Source organism: Mustelus asterias, chromosome 2 (assembly GCF_964213995.1).
Source record: "Mustelus asterias chromosome 2, sMusAst1.hap1.1, whole genome shotgun sequence".
NCBI lineage: Eukaryota > Metazoa > Chordata > Chondrichthyes > Carcharhiniformes > Triakidae > Mustelus > Mustelus asterias.
The window spans coordinates 12,698,134-12,715,464 of NC_135802.1; the positions used below are offsets into that span (position 1 = coordinate 12,698,134).

Below are 17,331 nucleotides of genomic sequence, written 5' to 3' on the forward strand. Positions count from 1 at the left end.
GTCAGATGGAGTGGAAATCCATCCGGCCCCCCCCGTAAATTTCTGTTTGACCTTCATCAATACTTTCCTGATTTAGATTCCCTGGGTTCGATTATTTTTTACTTTTAATCTCCTACAGACTTCCAGAAGAAAAATAGAATTACTTTTCAAAGTAACTTTTGCCTTTGCCCCTGTGCAGCCATGTTAGTAAAAGCTGCCTCTGCTCTCCCCACCCCTTCCCCATCCTGAGTTTTAGCTCTTGCCCGCCTTTTAAACGCTCAAATTTTAATAGTGAAACTTTCTGCCCCCCCTCCCCCCAGTACAGCTCTGCACCAGTTAGCACTTTCAGAGTGTTGTGTTTAAACCTTTGCTGTTTTGTCACCTCTTGTTGTTACAAACACATTGATAAGAGCCCTGTTTTGTTTGTAGATGTATATATAGAAGCAGAGATTTGGAGGAGGGAATCTCTCTTTAAGAGCTTACTCCGCCCTCCGGCACTGTGTGAAATTGACAATGCGGAAGTGAGCCAGACTTTTCCAAGTGCAAACTTTGCACTTGGGGAAGTGGCGGGGGGTAAACGAGGGGAGTTCAAAACACACAAAAAAAAACCTTTGTTTTTAATTAGTTCCTTTTTTGCCCCCCTGCTGAAAGATCGGATTTTGTGATTTAACCTCTGGGCAGAACTCCTGGGAATTCTGAACAAACTCGTTTCAACTTCACTCCCCACAACCATATTTGGTAAGTTTTACGAAGTGTATCTCTCTCTCTCCCTTTCCCTCTCTCTCCCTTTCTCTCTCTCACTCCCTTTCTCTCTCTCACTCCCTTTCTCTCTCTCACACTCCCTTTCTCTCTCTCTCTCACTCTCTTTCTCTCTCTCTCTCATTCCCTTTCTCTCTCTCACTCCCTTTCTCTCTCTCTCTCACTCCCTTTCTCTCTCTCTCTCACTCCCTTTCTCTCCCCCTCTCTCTCACCCCCTTTCTCTCCCCCTCTCTCTCACTCCCTTTCTCTCCCCCTCTCTCTCACTCCCTTTCTCTCCCCCACCACCTCTTTCTTGTCCAAGTTAATTCTCCGCAGTCTCTGCAAATATTTCTCTAAACAATGTTTAAATTATTTGTAAACTTCCCTCCCTGAAACAAAACAATGTTTATTGCCTCCCAGTTGATTTGATTACAGAGCTTGTAATTTTATCCAGTGGAGGGTTTCAGAGTTTTTAATAAAGATGAATATTTATTTATAAATCTTAATATTTTTAGCGAGGTATTTCTCCCTCTCTCTCTACCCCTCCCTCTGTCAAGGTTGTTGAAGATAGAGTGTAAGCCACTGCAGCCTGTTGCTGTTGATAGTAATTGAGTTGGGTTTTTATTACCCCTGACCTGTGAGTATTCCCTCCTCCTTTTTTCCCTCCGAGCTCAGATTGGTTGATGCGCTGGGTGTGTGTTGTTAAGTTGCTGTCACTGTTCCTGGGCTGTGTGTTTGGAGCTGAAATAATGATCCTCTTCGTGGACAAATATAATATCCGCTCCTGGGAATTGAAATTTTATTTCTTTTATCATATGTCTGTATAGAATCATAGAATTGTTACAGTATAGAAGGAGGCCATTTGGCCCATCATGTACATGGCAGCTCTCCGTGAAAACCACTTGGCTTGTTTCCCCCCCCCCCCCACCCCCCATACTTCTTAAGACAGGTTCTCTTCCTACCCAGTTCTTTTTGCCTTGATTGGGCAGCACGGTGGTCAGCACTGCTGCCTCTCAGCACCAGAGACCCGGGTTTGATTCCAGCCTCGGGTCATTGTCAGTGCGGAGTCTGCATGTTCTCCCTGTGTCTGTGTAGGTTTCCTCCCATAGTCCAAAAGATGTGCGGGTTAGGTGAATTGGCCATGCTAAATTAACCCTAGTGTCAGGGGGATTAGCAGAGTAAATATGTGGGGTTACGGGGATAGGGCCTGGGCGGGATTGTGGTCGGTGCAGACTCGATGGGCCGAATGGCCTCCTTCTGCACTGTAGGGATTCTGTGATTTTACCCCCGTCTCCTCCTCATTCTCAGGCAGCACTTTTCCGAGTCCTGACCGCCCACTGCGGAAAAAACATTTTCCTTCTGTCGAACATCGCTACTTTTGCCAGTCGCCTTAAATCGGTGCCCTCTGATTCTCAACCCTTCCACCAATGGGGACGGTTCCGCCCTGTCGACTCTGTCCGGGCCCCTCACACTTTTGAATATCTGCATTAAATCTCCTTTCTGCCTTCTCTGGGGAAAACGGTCCCAGCCTCACCGCTGTAACTGAAGTTCCTCAGCCCTGGAACCATTCTCGTCAATCTCTCTCTCTCTCTCTCTAAAACCTTGACTTCCTTCCGAAAGTGTAGTGCTTAAATCTGGATGTGATGCAACATTTGAGGCCGAACCCGTGTTTTACTGAGGGTCAACACAACATTTTTCTTTACCCTACACCTCTGCTTCTAAAGCCCAGGAACCCGTGTGCAGTTTAATCCTTTTCTCAATCTACCTGGCCCTCTTCACTGACTTATCCCCCATGCCCTCTTTAAGAAATCTGTGCTGACTTTCATTAACAAATCCACATTTGCCCAAATTGTCCAGATTATCATCTCACCCGTTTAGAAGTGGCAACATCACCCTGAGCTAGCGAGCTGGTGTTGGCTGAAACCTAGAAAAATCAATTGCGGTTTCTATTTCTGATCACTTGTGTCTGATTCTGGGACTTATTTTTATTCATTTATGGGATGTGGGCGTCGCTGGCTGGGTCAGCAATTGTCCTAATTGCCCTTGAACTGAGTGGCCTGGTCAGCCATTTTAGAGGGCAGATAAGAGCCAACCACGTTGCTGTGGGCCTGGAATCCTTACTCGGTCTGTAGGCCAGATCGGGTAAGGACGGCAGGTTTCCTTCCCTGAAGGACATCAGTGAACCAGATGGGTTTTTCCGACAATGGTTTCGTGGTCATTCCATCATCTGCTGTGTGTGCAGAATATTGTGTGCAGTTTTGGTCTCCTTTTCTGAGGAAGGATGTTCTTGCTCTCGAGGGAGTGCAGCGAAGGTTTACCAGGCTGATTCCGGGGATGGTGGGTCTGATGTATGAGGAGAGATTGACTAGGATTGACTAGGTTGACTAGGTTAGGTTGACTGGGCGGCACGGTAGCACAGTGGTTAGCACTGCTGCTTCACAGCTCCAGGGTCCCGGGTTCGATTCCCGGCTCGGGTCACTGTCTGTGTGGAGTTTGCACATTCTCCTCGTGTCTGCGTGGGTTTCCTCCGGGTGCTCCGGTTTCCTCCCACAGTCCAAAGATGTGCGGGTTAGGTTGATTGGCCAGGTTAAAATTGCCCCTGACATGCGTAGGTTAGAGGGGTTAGCGGGTAAATATGTGAGGGTAGGGCCTGGGTGGGATTGTGGTCGGTGCAGACTCGATGGGCCGAATGGCCTCCTTCTGCACTGTAGGGTTTCTATGTTTCTATGTTTCTATGTTTTCACTGGAGTTCAGACAAAGGAGGGGTGGATCTCATAGAGACTTATAAAATTCTAACAGGACTAGACAGGGTAGATGCAGGGAGGATGTTCCCGATGGTGGGGGAGTCCAGAACCAGGGGTCACAGTCTGAGGATTCGGGGTAGACCATTTAGGACAGAGATGAGGAGACATTTCTTCACCCAAAGAGTGGTGAGCCTGTGGAATTCATTACCACAGGAAGTAGTTGATGCCAAAACATTGAATGTATTCAAGAGGCGGCTGGATATAGCGCTTGGGGCGAATGGGATCAAAGGTTATGGGGAGAAAGCAGGATTAGGCGACTGAGTTGGATGATCAGATTGATTGTGATGAATGGTGGAGCAGGCTCGAAGGGCTGAATGGCCTCCCCTTGCTCCTATCTTCTATGTTTCTATGCCGTGGTGGGATTTGAACCCGGGTCTGCAGAGCATTATCCTGGGTCTCTGGATTACTAGGCCAATGATAATACCACTACGCCACCACCTCCTCCACTACTCAGTGTTACAGCAGATAATCCACTTGCCCACTGAGATATAGATGGAGATTAATGGGGAAACTTACTCATCAAACACCTGGCAGGGACGGGGGTGGGGGAAGAGGGGAGAGGAGGGTGGGGGTGTTCCAGTGCTGATTTATACAGTCTCTGATTTTATACAATTAAGAATGTTGCCTGTGGGTCCAGAACACTAAAGGGGAGGCATGCGATGTTGGAAGCACTAGCAGTGCCAGTATTTATTTCCCATCCCAAATTTCCCTTGAGAAGGTTTTGGTGAGCTGCCTTCATGAACCACTGCAGTGCTGCAATGACTGTAACAGTACATTCTGCACTGTCTCGTTTCCTTCTCTATGAACGGTATGCTTTGTCTGTATAGCGCGCAAGAAACAATACTTTTCACTGTATGTTAATACATGTGACAATAATAAATCAAATCAAAATCCAAGTTAGGGAGTGAGTTCCAGGATTTTGACCCAGCGACTGTGAAGGAACGGCGATATATTACCAAGTCAGGATGATGAGTGGCTTGGAGGGGAACTTGCAGGTGGTGGTGTTCCCTTGTATCTGCTGCCCTTGTCCTTCAAGATGGTAGCGGTCGTGAGTTTAGAAGGTGCTGTCTAAGGAACCTTGTTGAATTTCCACAGTGGGTCTTGTAGATAGTACACATTGTTGTCATCGTGCTTTGTCCTGGATGGTGTCGAGCTTCTTGAGTGTTGTTGGAGCTGCACCCATCCAGGCAAGTGGGGAGTATTCCATCACACTCCTGACTTGTGCCTTGTAGATGGTGGACAGGCTTTGGGGAATCAGGAGATGAGTCACTCACTGCAGGATTCCTAGCCTCTTTCCTGCCACAGTATTTATGTGGCAAGTTCAGTTTCTGGTTAATGGTAACCCCCAGAATGTTGGTAGTGGGGGATTCATCGATGGTAATGCCAACTCTTGCCAAAAAATTTTTGATCTGTGTCCCTTATTCCACGTACCACCAGCCAATGGGAACAGCTTTTCTTTATGTCTCTCTTATTATCTTATCTAAATCGTTCATGATCTTGTACACCACGATCAAATCTTCCCAAAATCATTTTTGCTTCAAGGAGATCAACCCCAGCTTCTGTAACCTAACTTTGTAAGTAAAATCCCTCATCCCCAGAACCATTCTGGTAAACCTCTCCTGCTCTCAGTTAAAATAAAAGTTTGTTTATTAATGTCACAAGTAAGGCTTCCATTAACACCGCAATGAAGTTACTGTGAAAATCCCCTAGTCGCCACACTCCGGCACCTGTTCGGGTACACTGAGGGGGAATTTAGCACGGCCAATGCACCTAACCAGCATGTCTTTTGGACTGTGGGAGGAAACCGGAGCCCCCGGAGGAAACCCACGCAGACACGGGGAGAATGTGCAGACTCCGCACAGACAGTGCCCCAAGCCGGGAATTGAACCTGGGTTCCTGGCGCTGTGAGGCAGCAGTGCTAACCACTGTGCCACCATATAGAGGAATGAGTGTATGTGACTGACTTTTAAATGGAGAGGTGAGACACAGCCCCCTAATAATGAGGAAGTACTCCAGACTTTTCCAAGGTTAAGTTCAGTCAGACTGTGGAGGCAGAAGGGGAGCAGCAATATTTAATGTTTTTTTTAATACAGTAATGTGATTCAACAAAACACTGTAGTTTTGCCATGCTGGTAACTTTGGAATGTTTGTGAGATTATGTATCATTCTGTCTCAGTGCTATTATGGTGTTTTAATTACTGGTGTATCCCATATGAGATCGCTGTATGAGTTAATTCTGTAACATAGGGTAAGAGGGGGTCTCCTGATATTTTCATCATAAAGTCAGACAGGGACACAGTTGATTTGATTTATTATTGATGTGGAGAGGCCGGCGTTGGACTGGGGTGGGCACAGTAAGAAGTCTCTCAACGCCAGGTTAAAGTCCAACAGGTTTATTTGGAAGCACAAGCTTTTGGAGCGCTGCTCCTTCATCAGGGAATCTCCACATCAATAATAAATCGAATCAACCTCCAGTGGGAACAAAAACTAGAAAATGCTGGAAAATCTCAGTAGGTCTGACAGCACCTGTGGAGAGAGAATAGAGCCAACGTTTCGACTCGGGGGTCATCCAGACTCGAAGGGTGGGATTTTACAGCCTCACACGAGCGAGAACGGAAATCCCCGCCCGAGGACATTTCTGTTGTCCGCCCCTCGCCTGTTCCGATTCCGTGGAGGGCAAGGCGGTAGAATTCTGTCGGAAAGGTTGGCTTTATTCCACAGTCTTCTAAGGCAGAGAGTTCCAAAGCCGCACAACCCTCAGAGTAAAAAATTCTTCCAATCTCTCTCCCAAAAGGGCGACCCCTAACTTTATAACACTGCCCCTGGGTTCTGGATTCGCCCACTAGAGGAAACACCTTTTCCACATCCACCTTGTCAGACCATTCAGGGCTTGTATACTTTAACCAAGTCACCCCTCATTCTTCCAAATTCCATTGGAAACAAGTCCAAGCTTCCCTCATACCCGCTCATTCCAGGTATCAATCCAGTAAATGTCCTCTGAACCGTCTCCAATGCATTTACACCCTTCCTTAAATAAGGAGACCAAAACTGCACATAGCATTCGAGATGTGGTCTCACCAATGTCCTATATAACTGAAGCATAACATCCTTATTTTATGTTCGACTCCTCTTGTAATAAAGGAGAGCATTCCATTAACCTTCTTGATTACCTGCCGTACCCTCTGGAAATCTAAGTACAGTACATCTATAGATCCCCCTTTATCCACAACATGCTTTCCACCCTAAACACATTCAAGAAGCCATCCTCTACGGACAAGCCCTCCGTATACACAGGATCTGCTCAGATGAGGAGGATTGCTACAGACACTGAAAGACGCCCTCGTAGAACAGGATATGGCGCACAACTCATCGATCGACAGTTCCGACACGCCACAGTGAAAAACCGCATAGATCTCCTCAGAAGACAAACACAGGACACAGCGGACAGAGTACCCTTCGTTGTCCAGTACTTCCCCGGAGTGGAGAAGGTACAACACCTTCTCCACAGCCTTCAACATGTCATCGATGAAGACGAACATCTCGCCAAGGCCATCTCCACACCTCTACTACTTGCCTTCAAACAACCGCGCAACCTCAAACAGACCATTGTTCGCAGCAAACTACCCAGCCTTCAGAAGAACAGTGACCATGATACCTCACAACTCTGCCACAGCAACCTCTGCAAGATGTGCCGGATCATCTCACGTGAGAACACCATCCACCAGGTACACGGTACATACTCTTGTGACTCGGCCAACGTTGTCTACCTGATAGGCTGCAGGAAAGGATGTCCCGAGGCATGGTACATTGGGGAAACCATGCAGACACTACGACAACGGATGAATGGACACCGCTCGACAATCACCAGGCAGGAGTGTTCCCTTCCTGTTGGGGAACACTTCAGTCAAGGGCATTCAGCCTCTGATCTTTGGGTAAGCATTCTCCATGGTGGCCTTCACGACACATGACAACGCAGAATCGCTGAGCAGAAACTGATAGCCAAGTTCCGCACACATGAAGACGGCCTCAACCGGGATCTTGGGTTCATGTCACACTATCTGTAACTCCCACGACTTGCCTGGGTTTGCAAAATCTCACTAACTGTCCTGGCTGGAGACAATACACATCTCTTTAATCTGTGCTTAACCCTCTCTCCACTCACATTGTCTGCACCTGTAGAGACTTGATTACCTGTTAAGACTCGCATTCCAACCATTATCTAGTAATTGAGTTTGTGGCTTTATATGCCCTTTTTGTGAACCCAACTCTTCACTCACCTGATGAAGGGGCAACGCTCCGAAAGCTCGTGCTGCCAAATAAACCTGTTGGACTTTAACTTGGTGTTGTGATATTACTTACTGTCCCCACCTCAGTCCAACGCCGGCATCTCCACAACATATCTGATATGTGTACAGATTCTTCACAATACCTTTAACACTGAGGTGCGTAGAAATTTCTTCTCACAGAGGGTAGTGAATCTCTAGAGTTCTCTGCCCCAAAGGGTGATGGAGGCTGGATCGTTAGACGTATTTCAAGTGAAAGTGGATAACTTTTTGCTAGATTGAGGAATAGAGGGCTGGGGGGAATGGCCCAGAAAAGGAGTTGAGGCCGGCATAGATGAGCCATGATTGTATTGAATGGCAGGGCAGGCATGAAGGGGCCTGCTGGCCTACTCCTACTTCTATTTCTTGTGTTCTTTAACCCCTGTGTGTGCAAATCTAACTGGTCTGTGTACAGGCTATCTACAATCTGTAAATCAGAGTTTTATAGTGCAAGAACAGAGGAGATGGACTAACTTGACGGATCTTCCAAAGGGCCAGCACACATGATGGGCTGAATGGCCTCATTTTGTACTCTACTGTATTATTCAGTGTAATCCGAGTGCAGGGATGTGGTCCAACTTGAAGTCAGGGCTGTGGTCTGAATTGGTTGTATTCTAGCTGGGCAGGGGCCAGGTATATTTCAGGGACTGTCTGTCAGTCTCAACCCCGAATAAAGAGCCAGAGTTACGCCCAACATGCACCTGTGGACACTCTCTGAATGATAAAATCTGAGTTTAGTGGGAACAGGAATTTGTTTAAAATTCCTGCGTGGGATATGAGCTTTGCTGGCGTTCCATGGCAGAGATGGTTGGGGGGGGGGGTCTTGTTTTAATGTCTGATCAGAAAGCTGACTGTGCAGCGCTCCCCCAGTACTGCACTGGACTGTCAGCCTGGGATTTTATACTCTGGTTTCTGGAGTGAGACTCGAACGCACGTACTTCTGAGTCGGAGGTGAGAGCGCTACCTACCGAGCCACAGCTGACACACAGTTTCTGGATTAGTGCCAATATTTCTGAGATGGGACCCCCAGGCTGGGGACTGTTCCCTCAGCCTTTCAGCAAGGACTGACCTGATTGAGTTCCAAATGACTTTGAACAGGTTTGGTGAGGGTCGTTATGGAGGAGGAGTTTCCCCTTGAGGGAGGCCAGAATGTGGAACTAGATACAAGACCTTCATTGATAAATCCAATAAGGGATGTGGGAGAACCTCCTTTACCCAGAGAGTGGTTGCAGCTTTGAACATTGGGAGTGGTTGAGGTGAACACTGCGGATGTGTTTAAAGGGAAGCGGGAGAAACACAGAGAAAAAGGAATAGAACGATGCACTGAAGTAGAATCAAAGAATCCCTACAGTGCAGAAGGAGGCCATTCGGCCCATCGAGTCTGCACCAACTCTCTGACAGAGCATCTTTATCTAGGCCCACACCACCCTTTAACCTCATGTATTTACCCTGCTAATCCCCCTAACCTACATGTTTTTGGACACAAAAGGGCAATTTAGCATGGCCAATCTACTTAACCTGCACGTCTTTCGGACTGTGGGAGGAAACCGGAGAACCCGGAGGAAACCCATGCAGACATGGGGAGAATGTGCAGACTCCGCACAGATGGTGCCCCAAGCCGGCAATTGAACCTAAGTCTCTGGTGCTGTGAGACAGCAGTGCTAACCACTGTGCCGCCCTAACGCAGGGCTGAGAGGAGGCTCATGTGGAACATAAACACCAGCATGTGCCAGTTGGGCTGAATGGCCTGCCCCTGAGCTGCGTTCTGTAGGTGCCTTTCAAGCTCAATTGCCGATCTCTTTTTCAGGCAGTTGCAGCTACGGCACAGTGGTTAGCACTGCTGCCTCACAGCGCCAGCGGCCGCGTTCAATTCCCGGCTTGGGTCACTGTCTGTGTGGAGTCTGCACGTTCTCCCCGTGTCTGCGTGAGTTTCTCCACAGTCCGAAAGACGTGCTGGTTAGGTGCATTGACCATGCTAAATTCTCCCTCCGTGTACCTGAACAGGCGCTGGAGTGTGGCGACTAGGGGATTTTCACAGTAACTTCATTACAGTGTTAATGTAAGCCAACTTGTGACAATAAGTCATTGATCCACTGGAGCAAGCTGAGAGGGGTGATTGAAGGCAGCAGTGCTGGTGAGAGATTAATTGAATTGTTTATTTATTTAATTAGTCAGCTAGTGTGTGTATTTTTTTGGCCTTTACTTTAACAGCAGTTTTTCAAGTTTAAAGTGAAAACTAGAAGTGGGCAGCAAAGGAGTCTGGGAAGGGTTTTTATTTTAACTTTAAAAGTCAGTTACCTGGGAGGTTCCCCCTCATTGATCCACTGGAGCAAGCTGAGAGGGGTGATTGAAAGCAGCAGTGCTGGTGAGAGATTAATTGGTTTAATTGAATTGTTTATTTATTTAATTAGTCAGCTAGTGTGTGTATTTTTTTGGCCTTTACTTTAACAGCAGTTTTTCAAGTTTAAAGTGAAAACTAGAAGTGGGCAGCAAAGGAGTCTGGGAAGGGTTTTTTAAGCGCGTGAAGTATAAAAGGTAGGCTGCAGTATACAGCGGGCAGTGTCGGGAGTGGGCAGGGGAGTGTGTGGGAAGCAGAGTGTGAGCTATAAGACTTTGGCTCACAGGGCTTAGGCTGAAAGGGCGAGCAGGGGTGAGTTGAATTCATTTTTGCACTTTCTACCTGGTACTGGCAAGGTATCTAGAGGGGATGGGTGTGCAGGCAGTGCAATGTTCCTCTTGCACTATGTTTGAGGTGAGGGACGACGACAGTGTCCCTACTGATTACACCTGTGGGAAGTGCACCCATCTGCAGCTCCTCCAAAACCGTGTTAGGGAACTGGAGCTGGAGTTGGATGAACTTAGGATCATCAGGGACGCAGAGATGGCCATAGACACAAGCTTTAGGAATACAGTTACTCCGAGGATTGAAAACAGATGGGTGACGGTGAGAGGGGCTGGGAGGAAGCAGTCCGTGCAGGGATCCCCGGTGGTCGTTCCCCTTAGCAACAAGTATTCCGCTTTGGATACGGTTGAGGGGGATGACATACCAGTGGGGAGCCGCAGTGAGAGGATCTCCAGCACTGTGTCCGTCTCTGTGGCTCGGGAGGGAAAGGGGGAGAGCGGGAGGGCGATAGTTATTGGGGACTCGTTAGTTAGAGGGATAGATAGGAGGTTCTGTGGCAGCAAAAGAGACTCACGGATGGTATGTTGCCTACCGGATGCCAAGGTCCGTGATGTCTCAGACCGTGTTTTCCAGATTCTGAAGGGGGAGGGGAAACAGTCACAAGTCGTGGTGCACATTGGTACCAATGACATAGGTAAGAGAAGGGACGGGGATTTAAAACAGGAATTTCTGGAGCTGGGCTGGAAGCTGAGAGCCAAGACGAAACATGTGGTCATCTCTGGTACGTTGCCGGTACCACGTGATAGCGAGTTGAGGAACAGGGAGAGAGTGCAGTTAAATATGTGGTTGCAGGGATGGTGTAGGAGGGAGGGTTTCAGATACGTGGATAATTGGAACACGTTCTGGGGAAGGTGGGACCTGTACAAACAGGACGGGGTGCACCTGAACCAGAGGGGCACCAATATCCTCGGAGGGAAATTTGTTACGGCTCTTCAGGGGGGTTTAAACTAATTTGTCAGGGGAGTGGGAAAGGGAGTTGTAGTCCAGAAGTCAGTGAGGGTGGTGAGGTATTGGGGAAGGTATCAGGGTCAAGGGTGGGTACTGGTAGACAGGAAGGTGGGTTGAAGTGTGTCTACTTCAATGCAAGGAGCATCCGGAACAAGGTAGATGAACTTGGGGCGTGGATTGGTACTTGGGACTACGATGTTGTGGCCATTACGGAGACGTGGGTAGAACAAGGACAGGAATGGTTGTTGGACGTTCCGGGGTATAGATGTTTCACTAAGTGTAGGGAAGCTGGTAAAAGAGGTGGAGGAGTGGCATTGTTAATCAAGGATAGTTTAACGGCTGCGGAAAGGCACTTCGTGGGGGATCTGCACACTGAGGTAATATGGGCTGAAGTTAGAAATAGGAAAGGAGCGGTCACGTTGCTAGGAGTTTACTATAGGCCCCCAAATAGTAATAGAGATGTGGAGGAAGAAATTGCTAAGCAGATTATGGATATGTGTGGGGGTCACAGGGTAGTTGTCATGGGGGACTTTAACTTTCCAAATATTGATTGGAACCTTTGTAGGTCAAATAGTTTGGATGGGGCAGTTTTTGTGCAGTGTGTGCGGGAGGGTTTCCTGACACAATATGTGGATGGGCCGACTAGAGGTGAGGCCACATTGGATTTGGTACTGGGAAATGAACCGGGCCAAGTGTTAGATTTGGTTGTGGGAGAGCAATTTGGAGATAGTGACCACAATTCGGTGTCTTTTGTTATTGCAATGGAGAGGGGTAGGGCCGTACGGCAGGGCAAGGTTTACAATTGGGGGAGGGGTAATTATGATGCGATTGGGCAAGAATTAGGGGGCATAAGTTGGGAACAGAAACTGTCAGAGAAAGGAACTAATGAAAAGTGGAACTTTTTCAAGGAACAAATACTGGATGTCCTTGATAGGTATGTTCCTGTCAGGCAGGGAGGAAATGGCCGAGTGAGGGAACCATGGTTCACAAAAGAGGTGGAATGTCTTGTGAAAAGGAAGAGGGAAGCTTATGTAGGGATGAGGAAACAAGGTTCAGATGGCTCGATTGAGGGTTACAAGTTAGCAAGGAATGAGCTGAAAAAGGGGCTTAGGAGAGCTAGGAGGGGACATGAGAAGTCCTTGGCGGGTCGGATCAAGGAAAACCCCAAGGCTTTTTACTCTTATGTGAGGAATAAAAGAATGACCAGGGTGAGGTTAGGGCCGGTCAAGGACAGTAGTGGGAACTTGTGTATGGAGTCAGTAGAGATAGGCGAGGTGATGAATGAATACTTTTCTTCAGTGTTCACCAAGGAGAGGGGCCATGTTTTTGAGGAAGAGAAGGTGTTACAGGCTAATAGGCTGGAGGAAATAGATGTTCGGAGGGAGGATGTCTTGGCAGTTTTGAATAAACTGAAGGTCGATAAGTCCCCTGGGCCTGATGAAATGTATCCTAGGATTCTGTGGGAGGCAAGGGATGAGATTGCAGAGCCTTTGGCGTTGATCTTTGGGTCCTCGCTGTCCACGGGGCTGGTGCCAGAGGACTGGAGAATGGCGAATGTTGTTCCTCTGTTTAAGAAAGGGAATAGAAATGACCCTGGTAATTATAGACCGGTTAGTCTTACTTCGGTGGTTGGTAAATTGATGGAAAGGGTCCTTAGGGATGGGATTTACGACCATTTAGAAAGATGCGGATTAATCCGAGATAGTCAGCACGGATTCGTGAAGGGCAAGTCGTGCCTCACAAATTTGATTGAATTTTTTGAGGAGGTAACTAAGTGTGTTGATGAAGGTAGGGCAGTTGATGTCATATACATGGATTTTAGTAAGGCGTTTGATAAGGTCCCCCATGGTCGGCTTATGATGAAAGTGAGGAGGTGTGGGATAGAGGGAAAGTTGGCCGATTGGATAGGTAACTGGCTGTCTGACCGAAGACAGAGGGTGGTGGTCGATGGAAAATTTTCGGATTGGAGGCAGGTTGCTAGCGGTGTGCCGCAGGGATCAGTGCTTGGTCCTCTGCTCTTTGTGATTTTTATTAATGACTTAGAGGAGGGGGCTGAAGGGTGGATCAGTAAATTTGCTGATGACACCAAGATTGGTGGAGTAGTGGATGAGGTGGAGGGCTGTTGTAGGCTGCAAAGAGACATAGATAGGATGCAAAGCTGGGCTGAAAAATGGCAAATGGAGTTTAACCCTGATAAATGTGAGGTGATTCATTTTGGTAGGACAAATTTAAATGTGGATTACAGGGTCAAAGGTAGGGTTCTGAAGACTGGAGGAACAGAGAGATCTTGGGGTCCATATCCACAGATCTCTAAAGGTTGCCAGTCAAGTGGATAGAGCTGTGAAGAAGGCCTATAGTGTGTTAGCTTTTATTAACAGGGGGTTGGAGTTTAAGAGCCGTGGGGTTATGCTGCAACTGTACAGGACCTTGGTGAGACCACATTTGGAATATTGTGTGCAGTTCTGGTCACCTCACTATAAGAAGGATGTGGAAGCGCTGGAAAGAGTGCAGAGGAGATTTACCAGGATGCTGCCTGGTTTGGAGGGTAGGTCATATGAGGAAAGGTTGAGGGAGCTAGGGCTGTTCTCTCTGGAGCGGAGGAGGCTGAGGGGAGACTTAATAGAGGTGTATAAAATGATGAAGGGGATAGATAGAGTGAACGTTCAAAGACTATTTCCTCGGGTGGATGGAGCTATTACAAGGGGGCATAACTATAGGGTTCGTGGTGGGAGATACAGGACGGATATCAGAGGTAGGTTCTTTACGCAGAGAGTGGTTGGGGTGTGGAATGGACTGCCTGCAGTGATAGTGGAGTCAGACACTTTAGAAACATTTAAGCGGTTATTGGATAGGCACATGGAGCACACCAGGATGATAGGGAGTGGGATAGCTTGATCTTGGTTTCAGATAAAGCTCGGCACAACATCATGGGCCGAAGGGCCTGTTCTGTGCTGTACTGTTCTATGTTCTATAAGTAAAATTTAAACTACCGCTTTTGTGCGCAGCAAGATCCCGTAAGCAGCAGTTAGGCGAGTGATTCGAGCTTGCCCGTAACGGTTATTCTATCTGTACTGGGGTAAAGTTCATGTCTATAAATACACACTTTAAATAAATAAGAAAAGCCTATGCTTTATGCAGTGCCTTTCCACATGTGCGCCGAATAACTGAAGCCCTCGTTAGCTGGATCTTCTTGTTCCAGCAGCGACTAATTTCCGTGGAACAAGGTTCCCCCAATCAGCAGTTAACCTTTTAGTGAGGTTTAACTTGGTGCTGTAGGATTGATGAGTGTCTGCTCACAGATTAGCTCTCGACACACTGGTTACAATTTCTCATTACTGACTGGCCGAGGCTTGCCTGCTCCTGCTCTTGTCACACTCGGTACAAGCGTGAAGATATTGGATATTACAGGCTCTAAAATCATGCTTTGCATAAACCCTATTAAAGGCGGCACAGTGGTTCGCACTGCTGCCTCACAGCGTCAGGGACCCGGGTTCGATTCCCGGCTCGGGTCACTGTCTGTGCGGAGTCTGCACATTCTCCCCGTGTCTGCATGGGTTTCCTCCGGGTGCTCCAGTTTCCTCCCACACTCCAAAAGATGAGCGGGTTACGTTGATTGGCCATGTTAAATTGCCCCTTAGTGTCAGGGGATTAGCTAGGGTAAATGCATGGGGTTATGGGGATAGGGCCTGGGTGGGACTGTAGTTGGTGCAGACTCGATGGGCCGAATGGTCTCCTTCTGCACTGCAGTGTTCTATGAAAGTGGGGCTGCAGTTTAACATGTGACGACGGTCATTTAATCTGTGGACAGCTCTTGATTCTGTGACCAAAATGTAGTTAAAACATGAACCTGAATACGGGAGCTTCACAACCAGGTGAAGTTCAAACATCTCATCGTTTAAGGGTGGACCAGCGTCTGAGGAATATGGGATTGCTGGACTGTTGGCCTCCGAGCGCCACATTGACCACGAGGGAATATTTGAGCTCGATTTGGGGGCACAGATGGGAACGAATGGCCGATTGTATTGTGGTGGTCTGCACCCCCAGAAATGTGAACCCTGTCGTCATGTGACTGAAAGTAGCTTTTGGGGATGACAGTTTAAAATATCCTGAAGAAAGCACGTCCAGCGGGGAAGGAGCTGACCACCATAGCTGAACGTCTACCAATGCAGCCAAAGTACTTGTTCCAGCTTCCAAGTCCACCCAAGAACCTATTTCCTGGCTATTCGTCTACAAGAAGCTTCACGGCCTCATGAGGATCACTTGTTGCTAGAAAACCTTTGCTATAACTAAACTATCAACTCGAAAACAGGATTGGCCGGATGGTTAACAGTGAGGTTGAGTGCCTTGGGTTGCAGGAAGATATAGATGAGGTGGTCAAATGGGCGGATAAGTGGCAGATGGAATTTAACCCTGAAAAGTGTGAGGTGATGCGCTTTGGAAGGAGTAATTTGACAAGGAAGTATACTGTGAAAGGTCTGACACTGGGAAGTTCCGAAGAACAAAAAGACCTTGGCGTATTTGTCTATAGATTTCTGAAGGCGGAAAGGCAGGTTAATAGGGTGGTGAAAAAGCGTATGGCACACTTGCCTTTATCAATCTGGGTATAAATTACAAAAGTAGAGGTCATGATGGAGTATAGAACTTTGGTGAGGCCACAGCTTTTATTGGTTAGTTTATTTATTAGTCACAAGTAAAGCTTACATTAACACTGCAATGAAGTTACTGTGAAATTCCCCTAGTCGCCACACTCTGGCGCCTGTTTGGGTCAATGCACCCTAACCAGCACGTCTTTCAGACTGTGGGAGGAAACCGGAGCACGCGGAGGAAACCCATGCAGACACTGGGAGAACGTGCAGACTCCACACAGACAGTAACCAAGCTGGGAATCAAACCAGGCATTGTGAGGCAGCAGTGCTAACCACTGTGCCACCACGCTGCTGGGGTACTGTGTGCAGTTCTGGTCGCCACATTATAGGAAGGACTTGAGCGCACTGGAGGGGGTGCAGAGGAGATTCGCCAGGATGCTGCCTGGGATGGAACATTTAAATAATGAAGAGAAGTTGGATAGGCTTGGGTTGTTTTCTCTGGAGCAGAGAAGACTGAGGGGCGACCTGATTGCGGTGTTCAAGATTGAGGGGCATGGACAAGATGGATAGGGAACAGCTGTTCCCCTCAGTTGAATGGTCAGTTACAAGGGGACACAAGTTAAAAGTGAGGGGCAGGAGGTTTAGGGGGGAGTTGAAGAAAACCTTGTTCACCCAGAGGGTGGTGACGGTTTGGAGTGCGCTCCCTGGGAGGGTGGTGGAGGCGGGATGCCTCAAATCCTTTAAAAAGTACCTGGATGAGCACTTGGCACATCATAACATTCAGGGCTATGGGCCAAGTGCTGGCAAGTGGGATTAGGTGGGCAGGTCAGGGCATTTTTCATGTGTCGGTGCAGACTCGATGGGCCAAAGGGCCTCTTCTGCACTGTAGGATTCTGTGAATAGCAGGCCTGAATTGACTGACACTGAGTTACAAAATCCATTTTTATATTAATGGCATTAACTTCATTTGTTTATAATCTTTGCTGGAGTGATCATGTGACGGAGACGCGTGATTGAGATGTTGCGTTTATACCATCCAGGACAAGTGTGTGATAATAAATAACCACCTTTATCTTTTAAATAGCCAAAAAAAAACCCTGTTGCAGGGATTGATTTTAAATTGGGGAAAAATCAATGAAATAAACACACCTTACACACGAACATCCTGTTTAGAGACTGTTAGGGACCCCACACATTCTGTCTGTAACACCCACAACATACAAGCGCACGTGTTGTTGGGAGCAGGATGGGTGAGGTTTAAACACTCATCT

The 17,331-nt window shown here is 47.7% G+C and overlaps 1 protein-coding gene across 1 annotated transcript in view; it reads left to right on the top strand.

The window, feature by feature from the left end:
- Positions 1-475: 475 nt before the first annotated feature.
- The window catches only part of zbtb47b (zinc finger and BTB domain containing 47b), a 271,167-nt gene continuing 254,311 nt past the window's right edge, over positions 476-17,331 (top strand). The window contains exon 1 of the mRNA XM_078231490.1: positions 476-717. The gene's annotated coding sequence lies outside the window, so the exon portion shown is untranslated. The remainder of the gene's footprint in view (positions 718-17,331) is intronic.